The following is a 25443-nucleotide window of genomic DNA, read 5'->3' as shown; positions in this document are numbered from 1 at the left end:
TGTTGATCTGACTTCAATAATGTTTCGGAAGCTGCACAGGAGTCAAAGGTTGCACAAGAAGCAGCTCCTCTGGGGTTTCAAGGCTTTCTGCACTAAAAGTCCATTCAACATATACAAGGTTTCAGTTGTATCTACTTGCTTATGGAATTGGCAGTTTGCATAGATCCAAACTTCTAAGGAATCAATCTTGTAGTGTGGCAATATCTACACTTTGGAACTCCCTGCGTACTGACATCAGACAGCACATTGGCTGTACTCTTTTTGGTACCTGCTAAAAACATTACTTTGATGAAGCCTCCTCAGATACTTAGAATGTTGTGGTTTTCATTTATTACTAGTTTAAATTTGTTTGAAAATTTTGTTTTTACTAGTAATCTTATTGTTTTATTCTTTTGGTAAACTGCTTTGATGTTTTCTGCAATCATGCAGTACGGTAGTACCTCGGGTTAAGAACTTAATTCATTCTGGAGGTCCATTCTTAACCTGAGACTGTTCTTAACCTGAGGTACCACTTTAGCTAATGGGGCCTCCCGCTGCTGCCACGCCACCGCCACGCAATTTCTGTTCTCATCTTGAAGCAAAGTTCTTAACCCGAAGAACTATTTCTGGGTTAGCGGAGTCTGTAACCTGAAGTGTCTGTAACCTGAGGTACCACTGTATATAAATTTTTATGAAATAAATCTGAAATACTGTAAATAGATGCCTCAGCTAGACCCTGGGAGCTTGCCAAAGTCCGAAGGGTGGTGTGAATTCTTTCCTCATGGTCCTGACTCAAGACTGTTGACTCAGACAGTAGACTTGGCCTCTTGGTGAGCCTGCAGCCTTGCTGAACTTCCCCTGTGAATGTCAAGCCCTCACAGAACTGAGCAGTCAGGCCTTAAGATATCATTGCTCCAAACTGTTAGAGCTTTAAATGTTAGACTCAGCACTTTGATTGGACCTGGAAGAAAACTGATAGCCCCCCAAAACTGGAATGAAACCAAAGGGACTGATACATAGCAATACCACTTTTAACTTTTAACCTGCACTTGGCCTCTGCCATTTTCTGTTGGCATTGGTATGTCTTCATTGAAACCAACAGTTTTTTATATCAGGACCGTGGTCAGCTCCCCCTTCATGGATCACTGCCTTGCCGTTGCGAAGGGGCTTGAATAACTCAGAGAAGCTATGACCTATGCCATGCAGGGCCACCTAAGATGGACAGGTCATAGTGGAGAGTTTTGACCAAATGTGATCCACCTGGAGCAGGAACCGGCAAGCCACTCCAGTATCCCTGCCAATAAAACTCCATGGACAAAGACAACAGGCATATAAAAGTTATGACACTGGAAGATGAGCCCCTCAGGTCGGAAGGCATCCAACATGCTACTGAGGAAGAGTGGAGAACAAGTAGATTCAGAGCTGATGAAGTGGCTGGGCCAAAGACAAAAGGTCGCTCAGCTGTGGATATGCCTGGAAGTGAAAGGAAAGTCCAATGCTGTAAAGAAAAACATTGCATAGGAACCTGGAATGTAAGAACCATAAACCTTGGTAAGTTGTGTGTGGTCAAAAATGAAATAGCAAGAATAAATATTGACATCCTAGGCATCAGTGAACTAAAATGGACGGGAATGGGCGAATTCAGTTCGGGTGACCATCATATCTACTACTGTGGGCAAGAATCCCATAAAAGAAATGGAGTGGCCTTCACAGTCAACAAAAGAGTGGCGAGAGCTGTACTGGGATGCAATCTCAAAAATGATAGAATGATCTTGATACGAATCCAAGGCAGACCTTTTAACATCACAGTAATCCAAGTTTATGCACCAACTACTGGTGCTGAAGAAACTGAAATTGACCAGTTCTATTAAGACTTACACCACCTTATAGAAATGACACCAAAGAAGGGTGTTCTTCTCATTATAGGGGATTGGAATGCTAAAATAGGGAATCAAGAGATAAAAGGAACAACTGGCAAGTTTGGCCTTGAAGTTCAAAACGAAGCAGGGCAAAGGCTAATAGAGTTCTGCCAAGAGAACAAGCTGGTCATCACAAACACTCTTTTCCAACAATGCAAGAGACGACTCTACACATGGACATCACCAGATGGGCAGCATCAAAATCAGATTGATTATATTATCTGCAGCCAAAGATGGAAAAGCTCTATACAGTCAGCAAAAACAAGACCTGGAGCTGACTGTGGCTCAGATCATCAGCTTCTTATAGCAAAATTCATGCTTAAACTGAAGAAAGTAGGAAAAACCCCTGGGCCAGTAATATACAATCTAAATCAAATACCTTATGAATACACAGTGGAAGTGAGGAACAGGTTTAAGGATTTAGATTTGGTGGACAGAGTGCCTGAACTATGGATGGAGTCTCGTAACACTATAGAGGAGGCAGCAACGAAAACCATCCCAATGAAAAGGAAATGCAAGAAAGCAAAGTGGCTGTCCAACAAGGCCTTACAAATAGCGAGGGAGAGAAGGCAAGCAAAATGCAAGGGAGATAGTGAAAGATACAGGAAACTGAATGCAGATTTCCAAAAAATAGCAAGGAGAGACAAGAAGGCCTTCTTAAACGAGCAATGCAAAAAAATAGAGGAGAACAATAGAATGGGAAAAACCAGAGATCTGTTCAAGAAAACTGGAGATATGAAAGGAACATTTCGTACAAAGATTACCATAATAAAGGACAAAAGTAGTAAGGACCTAACAGAAGCAGAAGACATCAAGAAGAGTTGGCAAGAATACACAGGGGAATTATACCAGATAGATATGGATGTCTCGTACACCCCAGGTAGTGTGGTTGCTGACCTTGAGCCAGACATCCTGAAGAGTGAAGTCAAATGGGCCTTAGAAAGCACTGCTAATAACAAGGCCAGTGGAAGTGATGATATTCTAGCTGAACTATTAAAATTTTTAAAAGATGATGCTGTTAAGGTGCTACACTCAATATGCCAGCAAATTTGGAAAACTCAGCAGTGGCCAGAGGATTGGAGAAGATCAGTCTACATCTCAATCCCAAAGAAGGGCAGTGCCAAAGAATGCTCCAACTACCGCACAATTGCACTCATTTCACAGGCTAGCAAGGTTATACTTAAAATTCTACAAGGCAGGCTCAAGCAGTATGTGGACCGAGAACTCCCAGAAGTGCAAGCTGGATTTCGAAGGGGCAGAGGAACCAGAGACCAAATTGCAAACATGCGCTGGATTGTGGAGAAAGCTAGAGAGTTCCAGAAAGACATCTACTTCTGCTTCATTGACTATGTAAAAGCCTTTGACTGTGTCGACCACAGCAAACTATGGCAAGTTCTTAAAGAAATGGGAGTGCCTGATCACCTCATCTGTCTCCGGAGAAATCTCTATGTGGGACAAGAAACTACAGTTAGAACTGGATATGGAACAACTGATTGGTTCAAAATTGGGAAAGGAGTATGACAAGGCTGTATATTGTCTCCCTGCTTATTTAACTTATATGCAGAATTCATCATGCAAAAGGCTGGGCTGGATGAATCCCTAGCCGGAATTAAAATTGCCGGAAGAAATATCAAAAACCTCAGATATGCAGATGACACAACCTTGATGGCAAAAAGTGAGGAGGAATTAAAGAACCTTTTAATGAGGGTGAAAGAGGAGAGCGCAAAATATGGTCTGAAGCTCAACATCAAAAAAATGAAGATCATGGCCACTGGGCCCATCACCTCCTGGCAAATAGAAGGGGAAGAAATGGAGGCAGTGAGAGATTTTACTTTCTTGGGCTCCATGATCACTGCAGAAGGTGACAGCAGCCAGGAAATTAAAAGACACCTGCTTCTTGGGAGAAAAGCAATGACATACCTAGACAGCATCTTAAAAAGCAGAGACATCACCTTGCCAACAAAGGTCCGTATAGTTAAAGCTATGGTTTTCCCAGTAGTGATGTATGGAAGTGAGAGCTGGACCATAAAGAAGGCTGATCGCCGAAGAATGGATGCTTTTGAATTCTGGTGCTGGAGGAGACTCTTGAGAGTCCCATGGACTGCAAGAAGATCCAACCTATCCATTCTGAAGGAAATCAGCCCTGAGTGCTCACTGGAAGGACAGATCCTGAAGTTGAGGCTACAGTACTTTGGCCACCTCATGAGAAGAGAAGACTCCCTGGAAGAGACCCTGATGTTGGGAAAGATGGAGGGCACAAGGAGAAGGGGATGGCAGAGGACGAGACGGTTGGATGGTGTTCTCGAAGCTACCAGCATGAGTTTGACCAAACTGCGGGAGGCATGGCATGCTCTGGTCCATGGGGTCACGAAGAGTCGGACATGACTAAACGACTCAACAACAACATGGTCAGCTCCTTTCAGGTGCTATCATAGTTGTGAAAGGACCATCTTCAGCATCAGACCAACCACACAGATGGGTGAAACAAAGGGGCTGCTTCACCTTAAGAGCTATTTCATAGTTACCAAGCTGCAAAAACATCCAGGGCTGGAATGTGCAGCTTCTTAAAACTGTAAAAAGTGTGCTCAAAAGATGCTAAGTTCAAGTAGAGAATGTTGGCACACAGTTACTTTCAGAGGTGGCCCTGCTGAGATAAAGGAGGCAATCTTTGCTTTCAGATTTCCAGCTAGAAAGCTTCACAAGCATGGAACATAAGCTTAAAAGTGTTTAGTCAAACAAGATAAGCTACAGCATCAAAGATTCCCAGATGAGTCAGACCTGTTGCTTGGTACATAAATTTTCCTCACACCATAGGACCACCTAACTGGAGTGGGGGATTGGTGGTGAGGGGGGAGAGAGTTGTTCCTGTTTGTTCTGCAGACTGGAGGTTCCTTTGCAGAAGAAAACATTCCTGTCCCACCCACCCCCAACCTTAAAAGATTGGGTTATCAAAGGCATGTGAAGCTACTTCAAACAGCTTCTTTGTTTATTAGACGAGTAAGGAAAGAAAAACAGATGTTCAGAACAAACCTCCCCATCTGTACTATCACAAAACACATATTTCAAGTTAGGCTCCTGTAGGACCTTGAAGAATTAAAAAATCATGGTGGGAAGCTGCAGCACTCTTTAAAATATCCATTTCCTCATGGCTAGGCATAAAAGCATAAAGGTGTATGAAAGGAGTGGGTCATGGCATAGTGGTAGAGCATCTGCTTTGCATGCAGAAGGTCCCAGGTTCAATCTCTGGCAACTCCAAGTTGGGCTAGCAAAGAGTCTTGTCTGAAACTCCAGAGAGCTGCTGCTAGTCAGTGTCAACAATACTAAGCTAGATGGGCCATTGGTCTGATTCGGTATAAGGTTGTTTCCTGTGTTTCCAGGAAGAGCCTTGCAGCTGCATCAGACCCAAAAGCCATCTTGTCCAGCCTCCTTTTTCTCACAGTGGCTAACCAAGATACTACTGGAAGTCCACAAGCAGAACACAAAGACAATAGCTCTCTTGTGCTGCTGCCTCCCAGCACCTGGTATTCAGAGACAGACTGCCTCTGAACCTTCAGGTTCCATCTAGCTGCCATGGTTAGCACCCATCATTGGTCCTCTCTTCCATGGATTCTTCCAATCCCCTCTTAAAATTATGTAAACCAGTGTTTCCCAACCAGGGGACATATGGCCCCCTGGGGTCCCCAAGATAGTCCAAGGGGGCCACAGGTAAAAATTGCATGAATGGGGGGCTACAGCACGAGGCTAGGGGGCCACAGAGGGAAGTGAGAAGTGAAGAGAAAAAAAAGCATTTTTTAATAATCATTTTTTTAAAATCTTGATTGGCTGGCTATCCTCTTGCCCAATTATAAGTGGGTAAGGGGCCAGTCCACCAGGACCTAACACTCCTTTTTGCCACATGAGTTTTCTTCAAGCAATCCTGGTTTGTTTCCAGCAGGAGAGGGCAATTGCTGAGGCTCCTGTTTTCACCAATAGAGCCCACGATCCAGAACCCCCAGGTCAGGTTAAGTGCGGTGGTGAGGCAGCAATGGGTAGGGCTGGGTGAGCCGTAGCTGCTTGTTGCTGCTGCCAGTGCTGGGCCCAGTGGCAACCTGGGTCTCTCTCTGCAAGGTGCAGCATGGTGCAATCCACCCCAGCAGCTAGCGGATCAGGGATTTCAGATGTTGCTGAGGGGTGCAGGGTCCACTGGCAGCGCCAGCCCAGCTCTGCAAGGCATGGGGTGAAATCCACTCTAGCATTTAGCTGAGCGGGGTCATCTGGTGCTGCTGACAAAACACTAATATAAAAAGAAAGAAAGCCCCCCTTCCCCAAATGCCTGGCCATGTGCTTCATCTTGCAAACAAAACAAAACAAAACAAAAGAGACTCCTTACTCAAGTTCAGCTGCACGCTGCTCCCTGCCTCCAACAACCATGACCCTTCTCTCCCCTTTGAAAAGGCTTTGTAAGAAAGACTGTACAACCTGAAGAGACAAGGCGTGTACTTTTGTAAACCAAGAAAATCATATTCATATATATACGGCTGCTGGTCTACTTGACTAGCCTGGAGTGTGAATCAGCCAGCTTTGGAGGAGAGGGCAGGCTAAACTCCCCAAGCACCTAGCATGTTTCGTTGCGTGAGACAAGCAAGTTAGGAGGAGCGCACAAATGCCTTTTCTTTAAGACTTCAAAAATGGGACAAATTGGGGGCCAAACGGGGCTGAGGAATCTGTGCCCCCAAAACAGGACCATCCCATTTTTTAAGGGACGGGCGACAACCCCACATGAGCACATCACACATCATGTGAGCACAGCATGTCCACGTTGATGCAGGATATTTCAAGGAGGCCTCCTCCTTGAAAATTTCAGGAGGGGCAAGGCCTCTCACATACCCAGATCATAATGCATGCATAAAATTGAAGCTGTGCCTCTGGGAAAAGGCAGGACATATCTCATAAGACCTGTTTTAGCTCCCAGCCCAGTTATCCCTGTCAGCACCATAAACATGCAAGGGAGCAGCATGAGGTCAAGGAGTCCCCCTACAAAAAAAGTACAGAAATAATGGTTTGGATGCCACCATGCACCACATGAGCACATCCAACCTCCAGAATAAGCCTTGTGTCCTCATTTGCACACCCACACAATGTATCTTTGCTCACTTCTTATCGGATATTTACTTTTAGATTACTGCTTAATCCCATAAATGCCCAGGCTGTATTTAACAAACAGCCTTAAAAGAGCCTGCAGACTGCATAGCATGGAGAGAATGGACGAAGAAAGCTTCTTCTTTTTTCTTCCTCTCTCTCATAACGCTGGACACCCAATAGAGCTGAAAGTGGGAACTTTCAGGACAGATGAAATAAAAGTATTTCTTCATGCAGAGCTTGGTTCAGCTATGGAACTCGCTGCCACAGGAGGCAGTGGTGACCACCAACCTAGCTGGCTTTAAAAGTGGGTTAGACAAATTCATGAAGGACATGAATGGCTGTTAGGCATGATGGTTATGCTCTGCCTCCACAGCCAGAGGCAACAATGCTTCTGAATGCCAATTGCTGGAAACCCCAGGAGGGGAGATTGTTGCTCTTGTACTCCAATCCTGCTTGCTGGTTTCCCACAGGCTTCTGGTTGGCTACTGTGAGAGCAGGATGCTATATTGGATAAGTCATTGGCCTGATCCAGCAGGTTCTTCTTATGTTCTTAGGGATGACATGGACAACTTTGAGGACTGACAGAGAAGCACTTTAGACCATTACAGATGTGCTTTGACACTAGCGAGCCCCAGGGACTGCACCTGCCTTAATTATTCATGTCTCCATTAAAAATGACTGAGCAAAGTTCTCATTCACCACATATAGCCATTGCCTGCCTTCCCTGAAGACATTAGCCTTTCGATATTTGATGCTACTTTGGTCATTACACCCCTTTGCATTGTTGAAAGGGCAGTGACTAAGGGCATTTGCGCATTACTCCAACTGAATATAATACACGTGCTCTTCCAGAACTATCTAACCTCACAATCCAGACATGTGAGCTTCTTTTATGTTACTGATGCTCCCTGCATTTCCCACAAAGCTGGCAGAAAAAGGTGGATGTGCATTTAATGTTGTTTTATTTCATATATTGACTTTCTATCCCACCCTCCCTTCCCAAGGAACCCAGGATGATAAACAAATACAAAATTTTCTAATAAAAAAGTGAAAACATTCAAAAACAGATAAAAACATTTGAAAACAATTATAATTAAAGACACCCAAAAGCTGTTTCAGTTTAAAACAGTATTTCATCTAACGATCTCAAGGTTGCAAGGCACAGTATTCTTCAGCTACCAAATGCTTGAGTAAAGATGGAAAACTGTGAAAAACAGTTTTTGTTCATTAAACAAATTAATAACTGACTTGAATGGATATAAATGGCTTGGTTTAAGGAAATGAAATGCTGTTAATCAAATTTGCAGATGACAGCAAACTGGGAGAGATACTTAATACCTCAAAAGATAGAATCTGGATTCAAGATGACCATTAACAGATTGAAGAACTGGGACAAAACCAACGAAATGAATGTCAATGGGGACAAATGTAAGGATCTACATTTAGGCTGGAATAATCAGATGCACAAATAAGATGGGGCGCACCTGGCACCTGGCTTGACAGCACCACATGTGAAAAGGATCTAAGGGTCTTACTAGACCACAAGCTTAACATGAGTCAACAGTGTGATGCAGCAGCAAAAGAATGTAACTGCTCTGGAAGCTAGGACCTGAACCAATGGGTTCAAATTACAAGAAAGGCATTTCTGATTAAACATCAGGAAGAATGTTCTGATTGTAAGAGCTGTCTGACAGTGGAAGAGACTACCTCAAAAAGTGGTGGGCTCTCCTTCATTGGAGGCTTTTAAACAGGTTGGGTGACCATCTGTCAGGGATTATTTAGCTCTGGTTCCAGCATTGTCAGGGGGTTGGATTAGATGGCCCTTGGGGTCCCTTCCGACTCTTCAATTCTGTGATTCAATGGCTGCTTCACAACAGAAAGCCATTGGAGTGGTGTTAAATTGTACAGGCAGACTAAAACACAGCAACGCAAGCTCTAAAAATAATGAAATCAATTTAACAAACTCTAAAACAACAAAACCTATGGATCCTGCAAATCTTGGGCTGTCCTGCTCCATTTCTGACCCCCAGAAGGGCCTGGATGGGCAGAGTCTCTACCACATCTGCAGGTGCATTAATCAATGAAACTCCATGCTCTCTTTACTCATTAATGCTGCCTGCTTAGCTACTTATTAAACATACAGCTATCCTTTGTACTTGTAATGTGTTTGTAAGTATCTCATTACACATTATTATTGTCCATGTGCAATCATAATAACTCTGAGTTAGGTGTCTGGATTTAGATATTGTGTGGCAGTTAAAACAGGATTCTTCCTGAACAATTTGATGGAGGCTTAATCTTTTATTTTCCACATAACTCAGGTTTTTAAAACATTTAATAGATGCATTTATCTCCTTATGCATTTATGTAAAAAATAAATAAAAAATAGACATGTCTCCAGTTTCACTCACTGCTGACTCCCCTGATTTCCCATGTGCTGTGACGAACCCATTAATCAAGGGTGAGAGCCATTGAAAGAAACGGATCCTTTTAGCAAAGCAAGTTACACAAGTTGTAGGGGGAGGGCTATGGCTTAGGACCACAGATCCCATACTTGGGTTCTCAGCATAATTTTTCCCAAAGGCTTTATTCAAAAAGTCAGTGCATGGTATAAACATAAATCAGCTCATAGGCTACACTATTCATAAATTCAAAAGCAGAGTTCTAAGATACATGGCTCCATGCAAGCTAAGGTGTCTCAACTGCGGTTGGAATACTGGGTACAGGTTTGGTCACCTCACCTAAGTATGGACATTGTGTAGTTGGAAAAGGGATAGAAAAGGGCATCCCAAATGACCAAGAGGATGAATCAAGTACCCTATGAGGAATGGCTGCAGCATTTGCGGGTTTTTAGTTTAGAGAAAAGGCAAGTAAAAGGTATAATGGTGCTAGTTCATAAAATCATACCTGGCATGGAAAAAGTGGATAGAGAAAGGTTTTCCTCCCTCTCCATAACATGAGAATTCATGGAAATTTGATGAAGCTGAATGCTGAAAAATTCGGGAAAGATAAAAGAAGGCACTTCTTGATGCAGTGGATAGTTAAACTATGGAACTCTCTTCCACAGGAGGCAGTGATGGCCACCAATCTGGATGGCTTTGAAAGTGAATTAGACAAATTCTAGAAGAAGAAGGCTCTCAATGACTACTAGTTGCGATGGCTTTGCTCTGCCTCCCTAGCTGGAGGCAGCACTGCTTCTGAATACCAATTGCTGGGAGCCACAGGAGGACAAGGTGCTCTTGCATTCAAATCATGATTCAGGGTTTCCATCTGGTTGGCTACTGTGAGAACAGGATGTTTGGCATCAGATTATGTGCTCTCATCCCACTTCTCCTCTTCCAACCAATCCTGCCAGAATATTCCCACAGGTCTTATAAGAATATTGTCACAGCCTACTGGATCAGGCCAATGGACCATCTAGTTCAGTGGCCAACCAGATGCCAGGCTCATGACACCTATGCCCAATGTCTGGTCACAATCCAGTGGTCACAGCACCTGGGCTTGTATGCTATGCTTGTCCTACTCAAAGGAGACCCATTGAAACTAATGACCATTATTGAGTTAGGTCCATAGAATCATAGAATCATAGAGTTGGAAGAGACCACAAGGGCCATCGAGTCCAACCCCCTGCCAAGCAGGAAACACCATCAGAGCACTCCTGACATATGGTTGTCAAGCCTCTGCTTAAAGACCTCCAAAGAAGGAGACTCCACCACACTCCTTGGCAGCAAATTCCACTGTCGAACAGCTCTTACTGTCAGGAAGTTCTTCCTAATGTTTAGGTGGAATCTTCTTTCTTGTACTTTGGATCCATTGCTCTGTGTCCGCTTCTCTGGAGCAGCAGAAAACAACCTTTCTCCCTCCTCTATGTGACATCCTTTTATATATTTGAACATGGCTATCATATCACCCCTTAACCTCCTTTTCTCCAGGCTAAACATGCCCAGCTCCCTTAGCCGTTCCTCATAAGGCATCGTTTCCAGGCCTTTGACCATTTTGGTTGCCCTCCTCTGGACACGTTCCAGTTTGTCAGTGTCCTTCTTGAACTGTGGTGCCCAGAACTAGACACAGTACTCCAGGTGAGGTCTGACCAAAGCAGAATACAGTGGCACTGTTACTTCCCTTGATCTAGATGCTATACTCCTATTGATGCAGCCCAGAATTGCATTGGCTTTTTTAGCTGCCGCATCACACTGTTGGCTCATGTCAAGTTTGTGGTCAACCAAGACTCCTAGATCCTTTTAACATGTACTGCTCTCAAGCCAGGTGTCACCCATCTTGTATTTGTGCCTCTCATTTTTTTTGCCCAAGTGCAATACTTTACATTTCTCCCTGCTAAAATTCATCTTGTTTGTTTTGGCCCAGTTCTCTAATCTGTCAAGGTCGTTTTGAAGTGTGATCCTGTCCTCTGGGGTGTTAGCCACCCCTCCCAGTTTGGTGTCATCTGCAAATTTGATCAGGATGCCCTTGAGTCCATCATCCAAGTCGTTGATAAAGATGTTGAATAAGACCGGGCCCAAGACAGAACCCTGTGGCACCCCACTAGTCACTCTTCTTCAGGATGAAGGGGAACCATTGATGAGCACCCTTTGGGTTCGGTCAGTCAGCCAGTTACAAATCCACTGAGTGGTAGCATAGTCAAGACCGCATTTTACCAGCTTCTTTACAAGAATATCATGGGGCACCTTGTCAAATGCCTTGCTGAAATCAAGGTAGGCTACATCCACCGCGTTCCCTTCATCTACCAGGCTTGTAATTCTGTCAAAAAACGAGATCAGGTTAGTCTGACATGACTTATTTTTCAGAAATCCATGCTGACTGTTGGTGATCACAGCATTCCTTTCTAGGTGCTCACAGACTGTTTGCTTAATGATCTGCTCCAGAATCTTCCCTGGTATTGATGTCAGACTGACTGGGCGGTAATTATTTGGGTCCTCTCTTTTCCCCTTTTTGAAAATAGGGACAACATTTGCCCTCCTCCAGTCTGCCGGGACTTCGCCTGTTCTCCAGGAATTCTCAAAGATGACTGCCAGTGGTTCTGAGATCACATCTGCCAGTTCTTTTAATACTCTTGGATGCAGTTCATCTGGCCCTGGAGACTTGAATACATCCAAACTAGCCAAGTATTCTTGTACTATCTCCTTAGTTATTCTGGGCTGTGTTTCCTCTGCTGAATCATTTGCTCCAAATTCTTCAGGTCGGGTATTGTTTTCTCTATCGGAGAAGACTGAGGCAAAGAAGGCATTGAGGAGTTCAGCCCTTTCTGTGTCCCCTGTTTGCATTTCACCATCTTCTCCTCTGAGTGACCCCACTGTTTCTTTGTTCTTCCTTTTGCTACGAACATACCCATAAAAGCCTTTTTTGTTGCTTTTAACCTCTCTAGCAAGCCTGAGTTCTGTGCTTTAGCTTTTCTGACTTTGTGTCTACACGTGCTGGCTATTTGTTTGAATTCCTCTTTGGTGGTTTCCCCCCTTTTCCATTTTTTGTACACATCCTTTTTTAATCTTAACTCAGTTAAAAGTTCTTTAGATAGCCACCCTGGCTTCTTTAGGCACCTTCCATGTTTCCTTCTCATTGGTATTGCCTGAAGTTGTGCTTTTACTATCTCCCTCTTAACAAACTCCCAGCCATCATGAACTCCCTTTCCTTTTAGTATTACTGTCCATGGGATCTCAGCCAGCACTTCCCCAAGTTTTATGAAGTCGGCTTTCTTAAAGTCAAGAAATTGAGTCCTAGTATGCTTGGCTGCTCCTTTCCGCTGTATAGTAAACTTCAGAAGAGCATGATCACTCGCGCCTAATGATCCTTCCACTTCTACCCCACTAACCAGGTCATCAATATTGGTTAGGACCAGATCTAAAATGGCTGTTCCTCTTGTTGCTTCTCCCACTTTCTGGACAATGAAGTTGTCTGCAAGGCCAGTGAGGAATCTGTTTGACCTTATGCTCTTGGCTGAGGTTGACATCCAACAAATATCCGGGTAATTGAAGTCCCCCATTACTACTATCTCCCTTCCTTTTGCATGCTTGGCCATCTGTTCCAGGAAGGCATCATCTATGTCCTCCGTTTGGCTTGGGGATCTATAGTAAACTCCCACAATGAGGTCACTGTTATTCTTCTCTCCCTTAATTTTGACCCAAATGCTCTCACTTTGGCTTTGAGGTTCTAAATCTTGGATCTCTTCACAGGTATACACATCCCTGACATATAACGCCACTCCTCCTCCTTTCTTGTCTGGTCTGTTTCTCTGAAATAGATTGTATCCCTCCATTATTACATTCCAATTGTGGGACTTATCCCACCAGGTTTCAGTGATGCCTATTATGTCATATTTAGTTTGCTGTACCAAGAGCTCAAGCTCATCTTGTTTATTTCCCATGCTTTGCGCATTAGTGTACAGACATTGAAGTCCATTAATCATTCCCCCGTGTCTCTTATTTAAGGATTTTTTCCTCCCACCACAAGGTCTGCATGCTGTTTGCTCCATTTGGTCTATGACATTTGGATGATCATCTTCATCAATTGAGCACTGTCTCCCTCCCCCACATTAGTCAGTTTAAAGCCCTCCTGATGAGGTTTCTGAGATTTTTGGCAAAAACATTCCTCCCAACCGTTGTGAGGTGCAGCCCATCGCTTGCCAGAAGTCCATCTTCAAGAAACTGCAGTCCGTGATCTAAGAATCCAAACCGTTCTTGTTTACACCATTTGCGAAGCCAGCTGTTCACTTCCACTATTTTTCCCTCTCTCCCTGGGCCACGTCGTTCAACTGGGAGGACAGATGAGATGACAATTTGTGCATTTAATTGCTTCAATTTCCTGCCCAGAGCCTCGTAGTCTCTTTTGATCTTCTGGAGGCTATTGCTTGCAGTGTCATTGCTTCCCACATGAACCAAGAGGAGGGGGTATTTGTCAGTGGGTTTTATGATTCCTTGCAGTCGTTCAGTTACATCTTGGATCTTAGCCCCGGGGAGACAGCACACTTCCCGAGACATCTTGTCAGGCCCACAGATCACTGCTTCTGTTCCCCTCAGTAGGGAATCCCCTGTCACCACTACACGCCTCCTCTTAGGTTTGGTCGGGGTTCTTCCGTGAGCTGTCCGTTCCAAGGTCGCCTGCGCATTCCCTGAGGACTGACTTTGCTGCTTGTCTTCATATACCTGATCGACTGTAATGAGGGAGAGATCCTCAAATGGAGTCTGCTCTTCGTCTTCCATGCTAGGGGAGAGGACCTCAAAGCGATTGTGTATTTCTAAACAATCAGAGCGAACCCTGGGCCTCCTACTTCTTTGAGTCACGTTTCTCCATATATCTGGCTCCTGTGTTGGTGAACTAGCCTCCTTCTCAGGGGAGTCCCCTGTCTCCTCCTTGGTGGAGACGGTGTGCTCTGTTGCTTCCAAGAAGAGCTCCAGCTCTCTAATTCTTTGGAGCGTAGTTACACGTTCCTCCAGTTGCTGGACTTTGTCTTTTAAGAGGGCAATCAACATGCAATTGCTGCAGGTAAAGCTGCCTGCAACCTTTGGCAAGATGGCAAACATTGCGCAGGAACCGCAGGCGACTGCAGCTGTTCCCTCCCCCTCCATCTTGAGAACGTGTCGTTGGGGGTGGCTACAGCGGTCCTCCATCATAAAAAGCGTGAAGACAGGACAAATAACTCCCCCCCCCAAAAAAAACACCCTAGGTCTCCCCCAACAAACGTTTGAGACTAGCTCCCCTGAATCTAAAAGATGGATCCATTAATTTCAGTGGGTGTGCTTTGAGTAAAACCTAGTTGGGTGCAATCCATTGCTGGCATACAGCCCCTGACCACCATAACCATCACCACCCAGAATCTGACCACTGAAATGTTCAGGTTTCCCACGACTTAAAAGGACCAGCCAAAATGCCACAAGTTTCGCAAGCCAGTCAGTAAATCGAACAGCTCAAAGCTGGAGTTAACTCTTTATTAGCAAAGCATGATCTTCACAGACTTGGCAGAGTCTCGGGCATAATGACCACAGCAGCCCTGTAGTCATGTCCATGTTAATAAAATCAGTTGCCATGACTAAAAGTCCCCACACCACCCCCAACCCATCTATGTCTACTCCTCTCTAGGGTTTCTTGCAAGTAATTGGAAACTGCACCTGCATGTAGACTGCCCTTGCTCCTCCAGTTTCATGCCTCTCCTGGTTCTGGGAAATAAAAAAAATCCTTCCAGTAGCACCTTTAAGACCAACTAAGTTAGTTCTTGGTATGAGCTTTCGTGTGCAAGCACACTTCTTCAGATACACTGAAACAGAAGTTGCCAGATCCTTCTATATAGTGAGAAGGTGGGGAGGGGTATTACTCAGAAGGGTGGTGGGAATGGGAGATAGGCAGATAGCTGGGATGAGCCTGCTGACGACTCTTAACGACTGTAATGGGTCTTACAGGAAAAGGCAAGGGGTGAGAAGGTGAGAAATGGCTTAGTCATGTATAATGGGATAAGAATCCAATGTCTTTGTTCAAACCAGGTTTCTCCATGGTTTTAAGTTTGGTAATGAGTTGCAATTCAGCAGCTTCTCTTTCCAGTCTATTTCTGAAATTCCTTTGTAGTAAAACAGCTACTTTGAGATCTTGTATAGAATGTCCTGGGAGATTAAAGTGTTCTCCTACTGGTTTCTCTGTTTTGTGATTCTTGATGTCAGATTTATGTCCATTTATTCTTTGGCGTAAGGTTTGGCCTGTTTGTCCAATATAGAGAGCTGAAGGACACTGTTGGCTGGTTCTGGGAGTCACTGGAGGAGGGGAACTTATCACAGCAGGAGTAGGAGACACCTGTGACTCTTCAATAGCCAGACTCATCTCTGCCTCTTGATCTCCCTACTCTCCTTTTCCTGCTTTTGCCTCTGATTCTGAACCTGCTGTCTGCCACAGACTCTCCCTGCTCACTAAACACTGTTATCTCTTCAACTTCCATTGCCGCTTCCTCCCAGTCTTCTCCCTCTGACCATTCACCATTGTCCCACCACCACTCCCCAGGCTCTGAGCCTGGTTCTCTTGGGGGTTCCCCAGCTGGTTCCTCCCACCAGTCTTCTGTGTCCAACTGGTCCATGACAACTGCATGGGCAGTTCCAAAGTGCCCCCGACCTTAAGGAACTCAGCCGCATCTGCTCCCAGTTAGACTCAATTGAGAAAGAAAGGAAAGGGAAATGAGCAAGCCACACTTCACCCTGATGGCATAAACATTCAGTCAACAAAGCACTGCAGGCAGATCAGCCGGCCAACTGGCCAGCTTCCTCTCTGGCTGCTGCAGCTCCACGTTGTTCCCCCTTGTCATAATTTATACGCATCCCTCCGTGCCACAAGCAGCTTGATGCCAGACAATTAAGCCACAGCAGCCTGTAAAGGACATCAACAGGCCTCAATGAGCTCCTTGGGAAGCCACTGGCGGAAGCTATTGTTTCCCAAATGTTCTAGCTTTAAAGAAAAAGCACCAGAAAAGGGCATAAATACTGGCAAAGGAGACCTTGTTTTGTTTTGTTTCCAAAAAAAGCTTTTTTCAAAAGGGAAAAGGGGGGAAAAACACAAACCTCACCTGCTACAGAAGATGAAAGGTGAGTCATCCCTTTAAACTCTCCTGTTCCTTATTTAGATCCCTGGTTTTTTTAGCAGAAACATTGATTGTTTAAAATTCCCCAGCACCGCTTCCTGAGCATTAATTCCCCTCAACTTTCAAACAGGCCCTTCATTTATTCTTTATGCTTCTCTCGGTGACATAAATAGATGTACATTAAATGCTGCCACAGCACTCTCCCAAATTGCCTGGCTGTCTCCACAGACACAGCAGCAAAGTTTATAGCATCCTTTCAGATGCACCTGAAGGGTCTGGTGGCTTGAGGAAGGAAGGGAGGGAGGGAGGGTGTTGGGAAAGAGGGTATCTTTTAGCCACCATAGCTGAAGGGAAGAAACATAAGAACAAGCTGCTGTACTCACATTGGTCACTCAGATGCTCTAATGGGAAACACTTAAGCAGGACCCAAGCACAAGAGCTCTCTCCTCTCGCAGGAACAGGCCAGGATATTTTGCCACTTGAGGCAAAACAGAAAATACTGGTGGGGGGTCCTGAGAGATCTGCATTGGCACCCCCACCTCTTCCTTCATCGCTGCCACCTGTGGTGGCCGGAGGTGGCCCAGGGAAACGTCAGCACATTGAAGGTGGAGAAAAAAGGAGGCTGGAGAGGAGCATGAGGCAATGGGGTGGGGGGAAGCAGTGGGGCACAGAGGCATATCTAGGGTCCCTTGCACCCTTGGCAAGGAGATTCTTTATTGGATGGATTTTGGTAAGTAGGAGAGGATATATTAAGCTTAATTTATTTCCCCAGTCCAGTATCAAATGAGTGAGGTTAGAACCTTAGTTTTTACTATCCTTTTGCAGAGTAAGAATGGAAACTTGAGAGTATGCTGCTTAGCCTTAACTATGTTTATCCAGCCAGGCCCAGCAGTCTGGGTTCACCCTCTTTCCCACCTACAAAAATAATCGGGTGATGGACTGTGTAGTAAGCATGAGAAAATACAATGTTTATTCACATTTAAATATTGCCAAGATACAGCAGAGAGCAGTGAAGAATATGAGGCAGGCAGTGATAAGTTACTTTCTGTATACTGAAAGTACTTAGATTTACAAATTTATTTTGAAGCAGCAGCGCTCTGCTGGATTAAAGAGTGGATGCAATTAAAAAATACAGACGTACTAGATTTGGAGGGATTAGACAATGTGTTTGGTTGGCATGCATATTTATGGTATGACAAGGTAAAGGTTCATAAAGCTTTTAAAAACCATGCAATTAGAAAACCATTGTATAATGTATGGATAAAATATAAAGACCGTTTAGAAAGAAAGACACCCAGATGGCTATCACCAATGGAAGCAAAGGCTCAGAAAAAATTAAATATGGATACCAAATGGTTGAGATACTCTGATTTATTACTGGAAGATATAAATTAAAACCATTTGATCAAGTTAAGGATAAATTAAATTGGCTACACTTTCACCAGATTAATGAATTATACAAATTGGATAAGAAAAACGGTTTTGCCTCTGAAAAATCTAAGCTGGAGATGGAGTTGTTGGATACTAAAGGTAAAAAATTGCCTAAAATGTGCAAGTTATTGGTGGAGTAATAAGAGTAATTTTTAATAAGGTTATGATGTTTGTTTTTCTTTGTTTATATTTTTGTGAAAATTAATTTTTAAAAATGGGGGGAAAGAAAGTACTTACATGGTGTTTTCTCTCAGGAGAGAGCAAACGACATTTAAAATGACAGATAAATGGAAAATGAAAAACAAGCATAGGAGGCAACAAGTGGTGCACCGCTGGGGTCCCAGATCTGCCACCCCTCCCAGCTATCCTCAGCCTGCCACTTGAGGCAACCGCCTCACCAAGCCAGGCCTGCTTCCTTGTCAGGACTGAGAAGTCTGTTTGCAGAAACCTCATGGTACTCACATGGTGGGAATGTGATCTCCTATACAAAGAGAAGAGTCCTGTCCTTTATTCCAGCCGTTTTTTCCCATCTGGTGCAACTGGACTTCTCCGCGACCCTTCCCCTCTGCAGGGAGGTGGGGGCATACCATTTGGATGGTATGCCCCCACCACTTAATGGATCCAATTGGCTTCCAGAAAGTGGTAGGGGATGTTCCAGAGAGTGGTAGGGGATGTTTTATCCCAAGTTGATGGCCTTTCAGCTGATTCCCTGGTGGCCCGCTGGAATGTGCAGTTAACCAGGGCTATTGACTGTCTGGCTCCGAAGTGCCCTCTCCAATTGCATGGAGCCCGGAGAGCCCCGTGGTTTTCCCCAGAGCTGAGGGCGATGGAACAATTGTTGAGATGGCTAGAGCACTGGTGGCGGAAAACTCATTCTGAATCAGACCGGACACAGGCTAGAGCTCAACGTCAAGCCTACCAAGTGGCAATGGCGATGGCGAAGAGGGCCCTCTTCGTCGCCTCCATTGCATCTACAGAAAACAGCAGCAGGAGACTCTTTCAGGTGGTTCGCAATCTATCGGAACCACCTTCATCACCGGTGCCTGATAGGGACCCCAAGATCTCCTGCAATGCTTTTGCAAAGTTTTTTGCAGATAAAATTGCTCAGATTCAGAAGGAGGTAGGCTCCACCGTGGGAGCAGGGCCAGGGCAGGAGAGTGCTAGAGTCCTGTCTAGTCTTGTTACATGGGATCAATTCCAATCTGTTACCTCCAAGGATGTGGACAGGCTGCTTGGACGAGTGAAACCGACCACCTGTCTCCTTAATCCTTGCCCATCCTGGCTGATAAAAGTGAGCCGGGAAGGGCTGGGCGATGGGCTCTGCGGGGTGGTGAATGCTTCCCTCTGTGAGGGAACCTTCCCAGACCCACTGAAAGAGGCGGTCATTAAACCGCTTCTTAAAAAAACATCTTAGACCCGGCCAATATGGCCAACTATCGCCCCATCTCAAATCTACCATTCTTGGGCAAGGTGATTGAGCGGGTGGTTGCTGAACAACTCCAAGCACGCCTGGAGGATGCGGACCATTTGGATCCCTTCCAATCGGGATTCAAACCTCACCACAGGACTGAAACTGCCTTGGTCTCACTCGTCGATGATCTCTGGCGGGCTAGGGACAAAGGTGAGAGCTGTTTCCTAGTTCTGCTGGATCTCTCAACGGCCTTTGACACCATTGACCATAACATCCTTCTGGACCGTCTAGAGGGGCTGGGAGCTGGGGGCACTGTTATACAATGGTTCCACTCCTTTCTCCTGGGCCGTGTCCAGAAAGTGATGTTGGGGGATGAATGTTCAAGCCCCTGGGCTCTCACTTGTGGGGTGCCTCAGGGTTCCATCCTCTCCCCCAGGCTTTTGAATACCTATATGAAGCTGCTGGGAGAGATCATCAGGGGGTTTGGGCTGAGTGTTCATCAGTATGCTCTACCTCTCTTTTAAATCAGAACCAGTGAAGGCGGTGAAGATCCTATGTGAGTGCCTGGAGGCGGTTGGAGGATGGATGGTGGCTAACAGATTGAGGTTGAATCCTGACAAGACAGAAGTACTGATTTGGGGGGACAGGGGGCGGGTGGGTGTGGAGGACTCCCTGGTCCTGAATGGGGTAACTGTGCCCCTGAAGGACCAGGTGCGCAGACTGGGAGTCATTTTGGACTCACAGCTGCCCATGGAGGCACAGGTCAATTCTGTGTCCAGGTCTACCAGCTCCATCTGGTACACAGACTGAGACCCTACCTGCCCACAGACTGTCTCGCCAGAGTGGTGCATGCTCTAGTTCTCTCCCGCTTGGACTACTGCAACACGCTCTACATGGGGCTACCTTTGAAGGTGACTCTGAAACTGCAATTAATCCAGAATGCGGCAGCTAGACTGGTGACTGGGAGTGGCACCCAGGACCACATAACACTGGTCCTGAGAGATCTGCATTGGCTCCCAGTACGTTTCCGAGCACAACTCAAAGTGTTGGTGCTGACCTTTAAAGCCCTAAACGGCCTCGGTCCTCTAAATCTGAAGGAGCGTCTCCACCCCCATCGTTCAGCCCGGACACTGAGATCCAGCACAGAGGGCCTTCTGGTGGTTCCCTCATTGTGAGAAGTGAGGTTACAGGGAACCAGGCAGAGGGCCTTCTCGGTAGTGTGCCCGCCCTGTGGAATGCCCTCCCTTCAGATGTGAAGGAAATAAGCAGCTATCCTATCTTTAAAAGACATCTGAAGGCAGCCCTGTTTAGGGAAGTTTTTAATATTTAATGCTATATTGTTTTTTTAACACTCGATTGGGAGCTGCCCAGAGTGGCTGGGGAAACTCAGCCAGATGGGCGGGGTATAAAAAATAAATGATGATGATGATGGTGATGATCTGGCAGGCGGACTCTGAAAAGTTGTCCAGGGAGGAATGCAGTCCTCTGAATGCAATCTGTGCAAAAGGCCACGCAATGGGGAGATGAAGGACTCAGCTACATTAGTTAAAAAAACACCTGTGTTTTGAATGTGTTATAAACAAGCAACACCAGATAGCACTGGAGAGTAAAAAAAAAATTCCACATGATTTTCCACAGCATTTTTGTTTTGCTTTCTTACAACAATTTAATTTCTGACTTATTTATAGCTGGGGTTTTCCTGTGTTTAGATTCACCCGGAAGAGGGAGCCATGTGTCAGTTAAAGAGAGGCTGCTGGAGTGGGGCTGGAAGAAGAACGTTGGAAGGGAAAGGAGCAAAGTTGAGAAGAAGCTGAAAAGAGGCTTGAGAAAGAAGATCAGGGAAGGAAGGGAATTGATGAGGGAGCAGAAGGGAAAACGGACTCCGACAGACAACCTGCCACTCAGCTAGCAACAACTAAGCGACATTGTTTATTTGTTAATTCAACAAATCCGCTGTTGCCAAGGAACCAGCACTGGTTTGAGCTGGGTCATTGTGGGGTGTTTTGTTTTGTCTGTTTATTGTTATAATTGTTCCCTAATTGGCTGCACTAACTGCTCTCCCTCTTAAGAGATGAAAGAAGCATTGCTATATTCATTAGACTTCTGGCATGATTGCCAGCACACCCATTCTCACCCTAATTATGGGACCCCAAGGCACTGCACATCAGGATGCAGGTTAATTGGCTTAGCAGGATGCAGGTTTATAGCAAGTTCCACATCTGGGCGCCTGGACCACAGGACAAGCAATTGGCACCTTTCTCCCACCCTCCACAAAGCAACTCCCTGTCTGCCTTTTGCTAATTCTTGCAGGGAAGGAAGCCTATTGTGGTTGCTTAGGGATGCTTAATGCCCAGGTGACCTACTTTTACTGTTGGAGGCCATGTGCCTCTGAAGACAAGTTCTTGGGGAGCACAGGTGGGGAGAGTGGCTGTTGAACCTCAGCCCTGCTTGCAGAATTCCCACCGGAGCATCCAGTCAGCCACTGTGAGAACAGAATAGTGGACTAGATGGGACTTCAGCCTGATCCAGCAGCACTTTTCTTATGTACTTACTTGAACTGTGGGCTGCAGCTCAGTCCTGGGTCCTGAACCAAACTGGGCCAAGGGGATTTGTCCAGAGCAGGTTGAGGTGTCCCCAGATCACTCTGAATCCGACTGGGTCCACTCAGAGTGATCTGTAGTTGTCAAAAGTGGGAGGTTCAGCTGGCAAAGAGAGTGGGAAGCAGCCTTCTTTCTCCTTCACTCCCCCTGCCCCACACAACTGCATGTTTAATTGGGTTTTTAAACCCAAACATAAGACTGTCCAAGGGCCCCAATGTGGTTCAGGATCCAGAGCCTGGTTAGATCAGCCCCAGATCATTCCAGGTCTAACGGGGGCTATTTCAAAATGCTAGACTGGGCAGGAGGAGGCCGTGCACAGCTTCACTTATGTACTGCTGACTGAGTTCCAACAAATACAGATTCAGAATTGACCTCTCATTTGCAATGCAGGTTGTAAGATACTGGGGGCAGGGACCTCGCTGGTCTTGCCTACAAACAGGGCTGGACCATTCACAAGGCAAGCTGAGGCAGCAGGATCCACAGGGCAGGAGCCTTCTGCATCCCCTGTAGATCTGCATCCCCTACCCCACCCCCTTGTTCCTGGTGTAGATCTTCGCTCACCCCTTCTTCCCTGCTGGAGAGGAATGTACCTTTTGTGGTTCTCCTCAGGAAACAAAATGTCCTGGCCAGCCCTGCCTATGAAATGCTTACATTTTCCCTGCAATGCCATCAGTGAATAACCCATCATTACTAGAAGTACCGGTAATAACTGTGCGTGACTGTTGTGACTCTAGGTAGCAATGCCTCTTTAATCTTCCTTTTCTGTTTTTTATTCAGGGATTTGTGACACAACATCTCTGCCCTTTGGATTTCAAAGGCTGGGACCAGGGGAAAAAATACATTCTGGTAAAAGGTGTCTTCACAATGTGCCTATCCCCAGAGATACGCTGCTGCCCCCCACCCCCCTGCCAAAATGCAAATGAGCTGCTTTGATCCTCCCCCCCCCCCCCCATTCTAAGTGTGGAGAAAGCCGTGCATTGTTACATACAAAGCTGGGCTTAATTTCAGAGCATATGGACCACGCCGTGTGTGTGTGTTTACTTCAATTGGAAGGCTTTAATTTGTCTTGGCAGCGGCTTCTGTTTGGGATAAGAGAGAGATGTATGGACACAGTGTAGGCTATGATGGAACATAATTAGGCAGCGCAAGCTCTTAACCAAAAGAAAGAAAGAAAACCCAAACCCTCCTTTCATCTAAAACAGTTGTGCACATTATGTAGCGCTGCAATCTGTAATAATACACTTCCCCTGCAGCTTAGCACACAGAGTCTCGGAGCTGTAGGCCACCTTATAATGCCTGTTTTTCAAAGAGATCTTCAGCATGCAAAAAGAGAGAGCACTGGTGGTGCAAAATCCAAATTAGAAAAAGAAGGTGGGGAGAGCGGTAGCCCAGGAGTTGTAGAGTACCTGCTTTGCAGGAAAAAGGCTCCAGGCCTCAATCCACAGCAACAAATTAGAGTTGAGAGTATCCCCAGCCTGAAAACCCAGGAGAGCAGCTGCCAGTCAGTGCAGACAATACAGAACTGAATCGGCCACTAGGCTGACTCTATGAAGCAGCTTCCAATTTTCCTCTGTCTTGTGCATTGAAAGTCCATTGAACAGTCCACAAAAGCCTTACTCGGTCAGCCCCAAAGTTCTCCCTTAGCTAGTCTTCTTCCTGCCCTAGCCTCATGAACTCAGCCTGCACTGGGAGGGCCAGCCAAGATTTAAGTTAAATTAAAATTCAGCACCCAGCCCCATGCACCACTGAGTCTTATTGTGTGCTGAGCAGCATGGCATTAGCACATCAAATTAGCCAGAGTTGGCTGGGGTACTGTTTGCTTTTTTTCTTTTCTTTTTTCATTCTTTCCCTTTTAGTGTCTGTTGCTTGATTATTCCCTCCTCTCTACATCTGTGTTTGTGGCTTGGGCAACTGGTGGAGAATCAGAAAGATAGGATTCCCTGGAACAGGAAGGAGATCATCCTGCCAGCAAGCTGCATGGAGCTGTTTCTGTGCACTTTATCCAAAAAAACTGAAGACAGCACCTCTCCCTTCCTCTCCAAAACATTTGGATGAGCAAGGCAGACACCCCTGGAACTTTGACACCCTGAGCAGCTGCCAGATTTGCTTCTGTGACCAGGCCAGTCCCGGGACAAAGTTTCAGCCAGTTGGCAGGGTAAAGCTGAAAGCAAAATGAAATTAGGCACAGCATATTGCCAGTGGGCATCCAACACCAGACATTGGGAAGGGAAGACTCAGAACCAGTGTGCCCTCCTCGCTGCCAGAAGAAGAAGAACTCAAAAGTGGGTTTCTGTTTCTGTCAAATTCTTTATGCCTGTGTCAGAGGGCTCGGCCGCACTTCTACTTGTGCCATGCCTAGAAAGCATGGGTCCAAGCGGTTTCCCCCTTGTCCGGCACTGACTGTATGTGTTGGGATGGATGTGGAAGGTAGGAAAGGATATATTATTTATTAATTATCCTTCCTCTTGCTCACTTCAGTAATATTAATGTCTAATTTAGCAGAGTTAAAAATATGCCATACTCTGCAGCATTAACACGAAAACTTGGGACAAAGCTGTGCAGCTTTCTATAATTATGCAAGATGCCTTTGGCAGACAGGATCTTCCCCTTTATTTATCCCTCCAAACAAAATAAGAACACAGAAGTCTGCAATGTAAGAGTATAAAAATATTGTTTGCTTACATAAAGTTGCAGACTCAACTCAGGCAGAAAATAGCAGCGAAATAAGCCGGGCAAAATATCTTTCTAGGTTACAAAATATATGATTTAGAGCAGTGTTTCTAAAACATGGATCTCCAGCTGTTTTTGGACTACAACTCCCATCATCCCTAGCTATCAGGACTAATGGTCAGGGATGTTGTTAGGGGCCTCCTAACAACTCTCTGTGCCCTTGATGAACTACAGCTCCCAGAATTCTTTTAGAGAAGCCAAGGCTGTTTAAAGTAGCATCATGGTGCTTTAAAATATGGGGTGGATGGGACTGGTGCCAGCTGTTTCAGGTCTGGTCCTGATGGAACAGCTGTTAGGAAGGAGTCCAATTTGGGGAGAATTTTAACTGATTACTTTATTGCTTGTCTTGTGGCACAGAAACAAAGCCCATCCTACCACAGGGTAAGCGTGACTCTGGACCACCCACCCACTCATCCACGATGCTTGAGATCCTTGAATGCCCTTTCCCAGGGCTTTTTTTCATGGGGAAAGTCACAGGAACTCAGTTCCGGCACCTCTCAGGTGGGCACCATTGCCATTATAAGAGAACAAGAGAGGCGTTCATGGTGAGTTCCGGCACCTCTTTTTCTAGAAAAATAGCACTGTCCTTTTCCCTCTGCTGCCCACCTCCCTCTTTTCAGCAAGCAAGTGTGCACCATGCAACTAATGTCTGCAACTTCCTGCACAGTGAGAGATGGTCCAAAA

This window comes from Podarcis pityusensis (genome assembly GCF_964106645.2).
Source record: "Podarcis pityusensis genome assembly, chromosome: Z".
NCBI lineage: Eukaryota > Metazoa > Chordata > Lepidosauria > Squamata > Lacertidae > Podarcis > Podarcis pityusensis.
Note: the sequence above shows the minus strand (reverse complement) of the source record.